The 12,786-nt window shown below is 36.8% G+C and overlaps 1 protein-coding gene and 1 long non-coding RNA gene across 4 annotated transcripts in view; one reads left to right on the forward strand and one right to left on the reverse strand.

Annotated features, from left to right (window-relative positions):
• The window catches only part of PRKN (parkin RBR E3 ubiquitin protein ligase), a 1,996,139-nt gene that overhangs the window by 988,993 nt on the left and 994,360 nt on the right, over nucleotides 1-12,786 (reverse strand). The gene's annotated exons all lie outside the window — the stretch shown is intronic.
• LOC138147804 (uncharacterized) overlaps nucleotides 10,088-12,786 on the forward strand; it is a 10,990-nt gene continuing 8,291 nt past the window's right edge. Inside the window, exon 1 of the long non-coding RNA XR_011164896.1 lies at nucleotides 10,088-10,903. This is a non-coding gene — a long non-coding RNA (uncharacterized lncRNA). The remainder of the gene's footprint in view (nucleotides 10,904-12,786) is intronic.

Genomic DNA, 12,786 nt, shown 5'->3' on the forward strand with positions numbered 1-12,786 from the left:
GAGATGTGAGAAATTGGAGAAAAGGAGAATGATTAAGAGAATGAGGCAAAAGTTCAGGTGAGATGTGATCAGCCCTTGAACTTAGATGGTTGCTATAGGACTTAGTAATGAATTGGATATTGTAGGGTAGGTGAGTCATAAAATTTGAGAATGCCTCCAAGGTTTTGAATTTGGACAACTGGAAGGTTGCTGGTAACCTCCACAGGAAAAAAAGAAGTTGGGAAGAAATGCTTATGGGACATGCAGGAAGAAAGATTCAGCTAGCAGCTAGCTGGTAGTACAAGCCTGGAACTCAGGAGACAGGTGAGGGAGACATTTCCAGGACTGGGATGACCATTTAATCTATGGGAACTGCTGAGATCATCAAGCGTGTGAATAGAGGAGAAAAGAGAAGAGGTCTAGGAGAGAACCCTGCCAGGTAATGATCAGTAAAGAAGACTTAGGAGAAATGGTAAGATTCATAGGAAAAGAACCAGGAGAGGGTAGTGTCATTAAAAACAACAACATAGAGGAGAGAGTATATAGGAAGAAGAAATGGTCAACTGTCAAGACACAGAGGTAAAGAATGATGCAATGAGAGTATGATATTTTCTTTATATTCTGATATGACTAATAAGGTAAGCATATTATCTCCACATTGATTCATCTAAGATCTTATCCATGTCACAGTCAAACAATAAACATTTATTAAATACCTATTATGTGCCACGTATGGTGCTAAGAAGTAGGGATATAAAAGGAGGCAAAAGACAATCCTTGACCTCAAAGAGCTTATGGTATAATGGGGTAAACAATGTACAAAGAAATGTGTAATAATAGTTATATGAAGGAAAAATGGGAAATGATAAATAGAGGAAAGGCACTATAATTAAAAGGGTTTGGGAAATAAAAGACGGGATTTCACTTGGGACTTAAAGGAAACCAAAGATCTCAGGAGCTGTAGTTGAGGAAGGAGAGCATTCTAGGCATGGGTGGCAGCCAGTGAGAATGCATGCAGCTGAGAAAGGCGGTGTCTTGTTTGTAAAACAACCAGGCCAGTGTCACTGGAATGAAGATACATGGAGGAGAGTAATGTATAAAAAGACTGGAAATGTAGGGGATAGTTAGGTTATGCTGGAGAGTTTTTGTTCCTAGAGTCAATAGGAAGTCCACAGGAGTTTATTGCAGGGGGGGAGACCACTGTGTGGTCAGAACTGCACTTTTGAAAAATCACTTATGTGGCTAAATAGATGGAATGGAGAGATTTAAGGCAGATTTATCCACCAGGAGACGAGTGCAATAACCAAGGCATGAAGTGATAAGTTCTGTACCAAAGTTAGGGCAGTGTAAGAGGAGAGAAAAAGGTGTATTCTAGAGATGTTGCAAATGCGACCTTGACAGTCCTTGGCAAAAGAATGGCTGGGGATGGGGAGTGAGAGGTAGTGAGGAGTTAAGGAAGACTGCTAGTTTGAGAGTCAGAGGGACTGGGAAGATGGTATTCCCATCTACAATGCAGTAATAGGGAAGGTAGGAGCAGGGGAAGGGTTTTGGGGGATAGATAATGAGTTCTGCTTTGGACATATTTAGTTTAAGATGTCTACTGGAATACAGTCTGAGATGTTTGAAATGTATTTGGAGATGGGACATTGGAGGTCAGCTGAAAGTTTGGGGCAGAGTAGGTGTAATAGGATTGTAAATTTTTAAGATCTTCCCTGCCCCTAGGCTAAAGTGCACCTGGAGCCTGGGGTGGGAGGCTTGTTTTTCAGTAGATACTTTTTGATTGGCCAGTGGGTCCAGAAGGTTGTTACATTCTCTGAGCCAGGAGAAGGCTATATAATCCCTGATGTGAGGCTTTGCTTTGGGGCTCACTTTGAGAAGTGTTCTGTGATTTGATCAGATGAGACTCTGGGAAGCCGTTGTTGAGAGCCCCCCGGCTTTGAAAAACCCAGATGTTGATTTCGTATGGATGTAATGGTTGGACATTTTAGAAACCTGTCTACTTGATCTGTTTCTCTGTCTTGATAATTCTGTCTGTATACTCTGAAGTTCGGGGTGCTTTGTCCCCTGAACGAGGTAAACGATACATATTTGACTGATTAAAGTACGCTTGTTAACCCATTTTGAGTTGCTTTCCTCTATCAAAGCAGATCTAAGAACCTGTGTTGGTAGCCACCCTGGGGACTCTGGGGTGCTTGCTGCTACAGTAGGAAATTTGAAAATCATCAGCATAGAGATGGTAATTAAAGTCATAGAAGCTGATGAGATCAACCATTAGTAGTAGTAGCAGTAGTATCAGAATACTACATCACCAAGTTAAGTAGTATAGAGAAAGAGAAGAGGGTCTAGGACAGAATTCCAAGGGACACATACAATGGGGAAGTGTGATCTAGAGAAGGATCCAAAAAATGAAACTGAGAAGGGATGGTCAGATAAGAGAAGAACTGGAAGACAGTGGTGTTTGGAAAAGTTATACAGAAGGAGGGTATGATCAATAGTATCAAAAACTCTGGAGAGGTTGATGAGAAAAATGGCCATTGAATTTTGCAACTAAGAGATCACTAATAACTTTGGAGAGAATAGTTTCAGTGGAATGATAAAGTTGGAAGCTGAATTGTAAGAACTGAGAGTGAGAGGAGTGAAACTGGAGGCATATTATTGAATGCAGATGGCCTTTTCAAGGAGGTTAGCTACAAAGGGGAGAAAAAAAAAAAGAATGATAGTGGTTTTTGGAAAATAAAATTAGTCTATGATGCATTCTGCCTTTTGACTGTTGATGGTAGGGACTGCCTTTTGCCTTCTTTTTGGATACAAAATGATTAGCACAGTGCCTGGAACACGGTATACATTTGATAAATGTTTATTTATTGATTACTTGTACTCAAAGCTTTTCTAGTGGTAGAGGTTGATGGAGTTTACACATTGCTGGCATTGCCACTGAGAATTTAAAGTTACCTCTATGTCATGATGGGGCATCAGAGAAGGATTATAAGGTCACAAATTGAGAGTTGGCATAGACTTTGGAAGTCACCCAATCTAACCCACTGATTTTATAGATGAGGGCACTGAGGCCTAGAGAGGTTAAGTTTCTTGCCCAAAAGGAACTGAGATAATATAGAAAAGAGACACTTTTTTGCTTTTTTCTGTCATAAAAGATATAATCAGAGATACATGAATGGAAAAGTAGGTAGGTATGTCATGTACCAAGAACGAGGGCAGTTTATATGCTCCATATGGATCCTGATAATTTCAAGATATACAGAAAAAGGCTCTAAGCATGTTGGATAGGTCCCTGGGAAGGATTTTTTTTTCCTTCCTTCCTTCCTTCCTTTCTTCCTTCCTTCCTTCCTTCCTTCCTTCCTTCCTTCCTTCCTTCCTTCCTTCCTTCCTTCCTTCCTTCCTTCCTTCCTTCCTTCCTTCCTTCCTTCTTCCCTCTCTCCCTCTCTCTCTTTCTTTCTTTCTTTCTGGAAGGGGAAAGGTAGGGCAATTGGGGTTAAGTGACTTGCCCAAGGTCACACGGTTTGTTTTTTTGTGTGTGTGTCAAATGTCTGGATCCAGATTTGAACTCAGGTCCTCCTGACTCCAGACCAGTCCTCTATTCACTATGCTACTTAGCTGCCCAGTCCAGGGAGGATTTTCAGGAGAACATAGAGAAGACTGTTAAAAGATATGAAAAGGAGATGGGTTGCAATTGGTACCACTGATGACAGTACCCATATAAATGAGATAATACATTCACTGGTATAATCGAGTAGGGATACCAAATTAAAATAAAGTCAACAAACTATCTTCAAATGAATTCACACACATGTTATTGAACTAGGCAGTATGAAGAACAAGAACTTTAGATGTGAAAGTCATTTAATGAACTTAGTGGTATATATAAAACAATAGTTGGCCTTTCAGTAGGCATGACATATTAAAAGTGGAAGAAATGTAGACAGAGTGTATTCGAAAGATAAATATACCATATTCTCAGGACAAATAAGAGACAAATTAAATTAAGTCCAGGCTTATCTATATAGGAACAAGGACCAAATAGCCTTTCATAGATTCACAAACTTTATCTTTGACCTCCGCAAAGTGTACTTCATTTTATAAACTCATAAAACTTTATAAGCATTTAATCATTAATCCCCACAACAATTGAAATGTCAAGTATTACAATAACCATTTAAAAAGAAAAACTAAAATACAAAGTGGTTAATTAATATACTCATGTGAATAGAATAATTGATATACTGCCTCATTTTGAGAAGAGCTTTTCAGAAGACATCATGCTCTCCCAGCCATTTAGTAAAGGTCAACTTTCCATTTTCTATGATGCATGTATATGTGTATAATATATGAGATATATACATATATATATAATATATAATATGCACAAAAGTGTTAAAGGTGAGAGTGGGAAAGAGTATAATTAGGGATGAGAAGAACATGAACAGATGGTACCTGCAAATAATTCCACAAATCAATATTAGATAGTAATTTCATTCCCTTCCCCTAGTAAGTATGTTAAAGGAGCTGCTAGAAAAGTCTCCCTTATTGATCAAGTTTCATTTTATCATCTCTAGCTTACTATTTGGTGATGGGCTAATGAGGAGAGAAGCTGCCAAAAGGTAAGTGGTAGGAGGACAGAAGAACCAGCTAAATCCCCATGATCTACAAACTAGATAATTCTCTGATTACCTAAATGATCATAGATAATCGGGAGTTGACTATAAAGAGTAAGTTCAATCATCCACTAAGCAGATTCCCGCTGAGTAATGAACTTGGAGAAACATTAACAGTTAAGACAGAAGACAACCATATGGCCTACTCTTAATGACTCAATAAATATAAGAAAACGTGAGGCTCATACTTTAATCTGCCACTAAAACCTCATTTGTATGTTGTCTTTACAGTTTCAAGGACCCAAACAATGCCAGCTTTCATTTACCTTTCTTTATATTTAGCATAGATAACAGAGGGGTGTAGAGAAGGGCTGAGAAGTAAAAATCAAGAAAGAAAAAGAAAAAAGGACCCCCTAATTTTTACAACTATACTTCTGTATGTTTCACTCTCTGTATTTCTTACTATTTCTGTACCAGAAACACTGACAATAATAAAAAGAAGATAATTAAATATAACTAGATTATACTTTTCTATCTTTATGCTTTTGCCATTGTGATTTTCTTCTACCTGGAATGCCTCCCTTTTTTTCTTCTTCCATTTTCAACCTTTAAAGTCCTTCCAATGACTGAAGGTCCAACTCTAATGTTCTCTCCTCCATAAAGCCTTCAATTCAACATATATTTATTTACCAAGTGGGAAGACACACACACACACACACACACACACACATGCATGCACATGCACATACTCGGATTATTTTTGACCTCAATCTATTGTCCTCAAGAGCTTATATTTTACTTGACAGGTGAGATAGTGGATACATGAAGACAAATAAAGTAATTTCAAGAGGGAGGAATCTAGAAAGTTGGGGAGTAGCATCAGGAAAGCCCTAATATAGTGGTTGGCACTGGAGTTGAGCCTTTAAGGAAGCTGGAAGTACAAAGGGTCAAAAGTGATAGGAGAATACATTTCAGCCATTGGAGGGACTAACTGTGGAAAACCTTGGAGACAGAAAGTGGAATGTCAATTTCAGGGAACAGGTAGTAGAATGATTTGGCCTTACCTGTTTCTCTCCAGGCAAAAATGATCATTCCTTATTCTGAACTGCTAAAAGCCTTTATATCTTTCCTATGGAACTTAACACATACTGCCTTGTTTTAGTCATCTGTACACATGCCACCTCCCCCATTAGATTACAAGTTCTTAGAGCTTATTTACATTTCTGTCCCCACACCTCCAAAAACAGATGCCTTACATAAAAATATGGGCTCATCAAATATTTTCTGATTAGAATTTTCCCCTTCATATGAGAATTTCTTTTAATGTCACTTACTTTATAAATGAAATATGCTGGAGAAAAATTCACCTTCTTTGTGAAGAATTTTATGCAACAAACAGTGAAGTAAATGCCAAATATTTTCTCTGGTAACTGCATTAATAAGGTTCTTTCTCACATCTTCTCTTTCTCTACTCCTTTTTAGCATGGTGCAGTATAAATAGTATTGAACTTAAAGTCAGAGAGCCTGAGTTCAAATCTCATCGCTGCCGTTTTCTAGCTATATGACCTTAATAACTTAGCTTCTTGGGGCCTCAGTTTCTTCATCTGTAAAATGGAAGGGCTGAACTAGATGACCTTCCACATCCCTTGAATTTCTAGATCTATGATATTTGATCTCTAATCAGGACAAATGACTGGAAATTCTCTCCAAATGGCCTATCTCCAAACTTTATGTCACTTAGGGCTTAGTTCTGAATAAACATTTCTATGCCAACTAGGCAAGCTCCCCTCCAATGCCAACCTTATTTTTTTTTTCAAAAAAGGCATGTTCTAAATAGAGACTGACATGCTAACACCTCTTTCCTCTTTTAAGTGCTCACAAACATATCACTTTAATAATTTGATCTAGAATTGCAGTACTAATAAATTTCACTAATCCCTCTGAGTCCTAGCTTCATCATCTGTAAACTAGAAAAAAATATTTCTTGGAATTCCAACTGACAGATTGGATAAAAAAAAACTAAATGAATGAATAATGTATTTATTCAACATATACTATGTGCAAAGCACTACACCTAACACTGGGGATACAAAGAGAAAAGTAAGACAGTTTGTGTTCACATAGAACTCACATTATAATGGGAGTGACAAGACATTTAGAAGATTTCAGGTACAAGTCAGATGAAAAAATCTCATGCTTCTTGGGGTACAGCAACAAATCAGGTTAATGCCTCTTTTGAATGTCATTTCCACTGACAAAAATCCTATCAATTTCTGATTTTGAACCATTCAACAGTGTCAAAGACTTTAGTAGTGATTGGTCTTCAGTTGCTGTGGCCGTAGCATTTGTAGAAAATGCCTCATCAACTCTGAAATGTCATAAAACTGGGGCGGCCAGGTAGCACAGCGAGTAAGAGCACCGCCTCCAGTGTTGAGAAGACCTGGAGATCGAATCCCGGGCTCAGACACTTAGCACCCACCCAGAAACACCTGGCCATGTAACCCTGAGCAAGTTACTTAACCCCAATTGCTTACGGGCGGCCAGGTGGCTCAGCAAGTAAGAGCACTGGCTCCAGTGTCGGGATGACCTGGATCAAATCCGGGCTCAGATACTCAGCACCACACCCAGAAATAACTGGCCGTGTAACCTTGAGCAAGTTACTTAACCCCAATTGCTTAAAAAAAAAAAAGAAATGTCATAAAACTGTATGATTACCATTGTTATTAGGTGTCTTCTATCCTATCATATTCTCTGGTAGCAAATACTGTCATACATCAATATGGATATTTACTCCAAAGATGCAAATCACAACCCATCTGTACCTGTCCATTCTGTGGGACTCTCATCTATGGCCTCACCATGGTGGATGGGTAAGTGTATGGGAACTCCCACAGTGCTGCATGCCTTCCTCATATTCATATGTAAATTGTACATATGTACATTGTACAGATGACTTCATTAGAACATGTAGGCTCTCTATCAGTTTGACTTTGGGAAACTGCCTTTAGTAGCAAGCATATAAAAAATAATATGGTTATGGGCCTTTTACATGAAAGAACTTAATAGAATTTATTTATCTCAATAAATGTTTATAGAGCTAAATTTTTATTGAACCTACTGAGAAGAAGTTCATTCAAATATTTTAAGAGTTTGAGGCAACCACAATAATTATATGTTACTCTGCTGGGAAGGGGAATGGTTCCCAAGGAGGAAGAGGATGTCAATGTACAAAATTCAGTATCTTTTAAAATACCATAATCAGCTTGACTCTTGTACAAGCAGGTCATTAAATTTATCTTAATAATAAGGTATATGCATAAAACTGGAGTATAAAATTGTATTTTATTTCAAAATTATTTGTGGAAGAAAGTTTCAAATGGTCTCTTGGAATGCCTGATTCCTTCAAGAGTCAGGGGAAATTTCGTGTTCTACAGAAGCTTTTCCTTGTCCTCTGGGCTGTTAGTACCTTCCCTCTGAGATTACCTTTGTTCTACTCTGCATATATTTTGTATGTATTTAGTCATTTACATGCTGTCTCCCCTCTAAGAAAGTGAACATCTCAAGGGTAGAGGGCTTGGCTTTTTCTTTGTATTCACAATGCATAGCACAGTATGTGGCACATAGAAAACATTTAATAAATATGTATTGTTTGACTGATTGACAGGGGAATTGACTGATTGACTGAGGGACTACTGGACATCAGTGTCACGTGGCAGCAACTAGCACCATGCTGCTCATTTGGAGGTCATACATGGCCAACTGCCTGGAATACATGAGTTTCATGCATTTGCATGGCTTCAAAGGAAAACAAATTAGTAAACTATGCTTTGTGGAAATAACTGGTCCAACAGGACTCTGCCCAATTTTTTTTTTGCTTTGCTTTTCCTTTATATTTTGCTTAGATTCTCTGATTATGTTCACATCCACATTTTCCCATGATAATTTTCAAGTTTGGTGTACCAAAAAATACACTCTCTTCAGTAAATTTCTCTCCCCCTTCCCCCTTTTCAAAAAAGAAATCCTCAATTGCATTATGGTTGTTGATACTTTCTGAGAGCTAGAATGACCCAAATAAGAGAGGATGGTTTCATAATGACTGTCATCAAGGCATGATGAGGTATGTCTTTCACAGAAGCATCAATCACCTGTGAGAAGGATCAAGGTGGCCCCATTCCCCCCTTCCAATCTGATATGCCTGGCTTTTCTCCTGCCCCATTACACTAATACTTTCTGTCTATTCTTCTCACTCCATTAGGCTCCTATATATCTGTGCTAAGGATATTATATACCCACCTTCAACAGTTAATCCATGATATTTCCATTTTGCTCCCTATCTGCTCTACAAGTGAAACATTTGATGATATGTATACACATATTTACTCCTGCTTTGCTTCTCTCCTAAAAATGTCTTTTTTTCACTGCTTGAATTTGAAATCTACTACTGAACCATATTTTTTGTCCTAATGCTATCCTTTTTAATAGACATTAATTTCTTATTTCCTGTTCTATACTACAGGATTTTAGAAACTGCTCTCGTTTCTTCCTCATCACTGTAGATTTTCTTTGTTGCTACATCAATGTGTTTCCTTGAAGATCTTTTGTCTATTTCTTTAACATTGCTGTAGAGGTAGATGACATGACCAGTTGGTATCAATTTATGGCAAGTCAATAAGTAGTTTGTAGAAAGAGAGAACTGGCTACAACTTTCTGCCTATACAGTTTTGTGAGGCTGCCTTCACTGTTAATAAAATGAGTTACACATTATGATGTATCTTAAATCACTATTTAAGTTTCCATAAACCTTCATACCAAAAATTTGACACAGTAGACATTTAGCTGAAATGTGACAAATCAACGAATCAATAAACATTTTTAATCGCTAATATGTGCTGGGCACTCTGCCAAACTCTGAGAAAAAGAAGAAAATAATAAAATCTGACCTTAAGAAACTTAGTTTCTATTAATAACTTATTTTTTTTGCAAAAGGTTCAGACCTCCTTGTTGTTTTAAAATCTACTAATTAGCCAAAAAACGCTGCAATAAAATTATAATATAAGAATACATATACATGGAAATCATTAATTTTATTCAGATTCACCAAATAGCTTTGTTACCTCAACAGAAACTATCCATATGTTCTAGTTATTACCAGACCTGGGCAGAGAAAGACATACATATCAAGTAAAGCAAACTTGATTTGAAGTTATTTAATATATCTCTAAGAAATATTCAACCTACCTTTTTATTTTGTTTTAATTTTTCTTAACTATAACCATCAAAAATTCAAATGCATAAATAAAACTGATTGTACCTAAAACATTTAATTATTCATGAGATTTTTTTTTTAATGTGCCTCTGGCTGAGATAATAACCTTGCTGTAACACATGTTTTCTCCCCGTTCTTTTCTTCTCTATATATTTTTCTTCTTTCTATGTATTTTTTTCAGATTTTGTAACTGTTATTTTTTTCTTCAACACAGTCTGTCAAATGTCTATGTCATTACTCTGATATTACTTTCTTTACTCTATTCCATCAAATAATTCTTTATATTAATTTTCATATCTATAATTTCTTATGGGGAAATAATATTCCATTATTCTCATAAGCCACAATTTATTCCACCACTCCACAAATACTGGGCAAATGGGTTGTTTATAATTTTTTGCAAATGCAAATAAATTTTCTTCAAACTTTTTTATGGATCTACCTTTTTGTTTCTTTTGATTTTGGCAATAGGGTACAGCTCTGGCTATGAGACCAATAGATCATAGGGTATATTCTTTGTGTCTCTTTTATATTAAACTTGCCTTTTTTGAAAGAGTAGCTGCCTGAACTGAGGAATACAGAGGTGTGATTGTTCATCAGGAAGACCCATGTTCAAGGACCACTTTTAAGCTATACTGGATACATAGCCCTAGGCGTATCACTTAGCTGACCTTTTGGTGCCTCATTCAATTCTCTAAGACTAGGTATAAGTTGCAGAATAGTTGCCAAACTGCATTGGTCAAGGGTGTTTCCTCACTAAGAGTTGTCTACATGTCAACTCAAACAGAAACAGGGGTCTCTAAAATATATTTAGGATTCCTGTGGGCAGCGTACTGACTTAGAAAACCACATATTGATATTATCTGTGTTCTGCTGTATTTTATTCACTTAGAAAAAATATTTCCATTGTATTTTTATTCATTTTGTTAAATATTTACCAATTATATTTTAATCTGTTTCAGGTGATAAGAAGCCCTCAGGAGAGTTGCATGCAGCATTCAGCCATGCCTCATGTGGGACACCTCTGGTCTAGAGTAAAAAATCACAGGTTTGGACCCAATACCGCACTCATACCTCCTTCAAAAGCTCTACTTGGTTGTTTAAAATCTATGCCAAAGTCAAGTTCAGAATTATTTAATTATCATTATTGTACTTTGACTTCAGTTTCCATACAATAGTTTTGTTTCACATTTGAAAAAAAAAACTGAAGGGACTGAAGGTTTTTTTTGGGGGGGAGGGGCAAGTAATGCAAATTTTCCTTCTGCTACATTAGAGGACAAGATTTAAAGGAGTAAATTGTGGATCTCTTTTCCACTAATTTCTTTATCTTATTTATTCACTTTCTATCCTATACTACCTGACACCAAACCACTCCTACCCAAAGGAAGCAATTACTTCTCACCCACCAGCATAACAAAATAGTACAGGGAAATGTTTTGCACATAGCTAGTAATTAATAAATACTTATTGAAGTGAATTGATGTTGGGGGTTTGGGGGCTGGATCAAACACCTGGTGGTCTTGATTTGAAGATATTGCCACTGATGGTAATTATCATCTGAGTATATGGGTATGATTGACAAAAAGAAACAACATGGGACTAACATGCCTTCTGTGTAATGCAAATTAAGATAGTTCTGTCTTATGTTGACTGATTATTGGCACACAACATGTAGCTGTTGGAAAAAAAAATGATTCTGTTGTCTTGGGGTCAGCCTTGGCTTACAAAGAACCTGACTATTCTCCTTAGAAGGCTAGAAAATAGAAAAAAAACCCTTAGGATGGATATATATATATATATATATATATATATATATATATACATGTTTATGTGTGTGTGTGTGTGTGTATTTAAAGATATATAAACACCTATGTTGGGAAACTCTAAATTTTTATTTTTCATGAGGTTAAATAAAAAAGTCTCTTTTTTTTAAACAGCAATTGGGGTTAAGTAACTTGCTCAGGATTACACAGCCAGTTATTTTTGTGTGGGTGTCAAGTATCTGAGGCCTGAACTGATCCTGGGTCTCCCGACGCTGGGGCTGGGGCTCTTACTGCACCACCTGGCCGCCCCAAAAAAGTTTCCTTTTTTCTCCTTGTAAAATGGGGTTGTGGATCTGGTCAAATTCATACACTGTTAGAAAACCATTTTCAACAACCCAAAAATATTATTTCAATACCCCGTAAATATATAGTTTTAGCAGATTCCCATTTGTTGCTTATTTTATTTTAGGTAATGTTAACCAATGATTTGAAATGAATGATACACACTATAAGGTACTACTTTTGATTCAACAAATTAGATCACTTTATATATTGAGACTAATATGCACCAATGTGAGGTGAATAATTTCTATATAGTATGAACTGAAATATTTCTTATATTAAACAACATTAATAACTAAGTTAATTATTACACATTTGGGAGAACATTATCCTATTACATTTGAATATGAAATTCATATTTATATAATTCTAGAGTGTTGATTATTTTACTCTTTCTGCTATAGAAAAGAATCCATTCTGAAAGCATGGCATTAATTGTCCTTCAGAGTCTCACCTGAGTATACCTTTTTTGAGGATTACTGAATCTTGCTACCCTTAACAGGTCCTTCGCTTTAGCCAAATCATACTATATGCTGGTCCAAAATAGGCAGACTTAACTGCCTCCACATCCTTGTATGGTCTGTCTTCCATGTCCAGAAAGTACTCCTTCCTTTTTCATCACTGCCTCTTGAAATCCTGCGTTCCCTTCAAGGCTTTCCTCAGCTCATGGGCCACTGCTTCTATCAACAGCCTATTGTCATCTCTTTATTTGAATTGTGAATGAGTTGAATACAGGTTTATAGTAGATAGACAGATGAGAGAGAGAGAGAGAGAGAGAGAGAGAGAGAGAGAGAGAGAGAGAGAGAGAGAGAGAGAGAGAGAGAGA

The sequence above is a fragment of the Petaurus breviceps genome, unplaced genomic scaffold (assembly GCF_028583685.1).
Source record: "Petaurus breviceps papuanus isolate PSGF00001 unplaced genomic scaffold, PetGlider_PUasm1.0 90808, whole genome shotgun sequence".
Taxonomy (NCBI): Eukaryota; Metazoa; Chordata; class Mammalia; order Diprotodontia; family Petauridae; genus Petaurus; species Petaurus breviceps.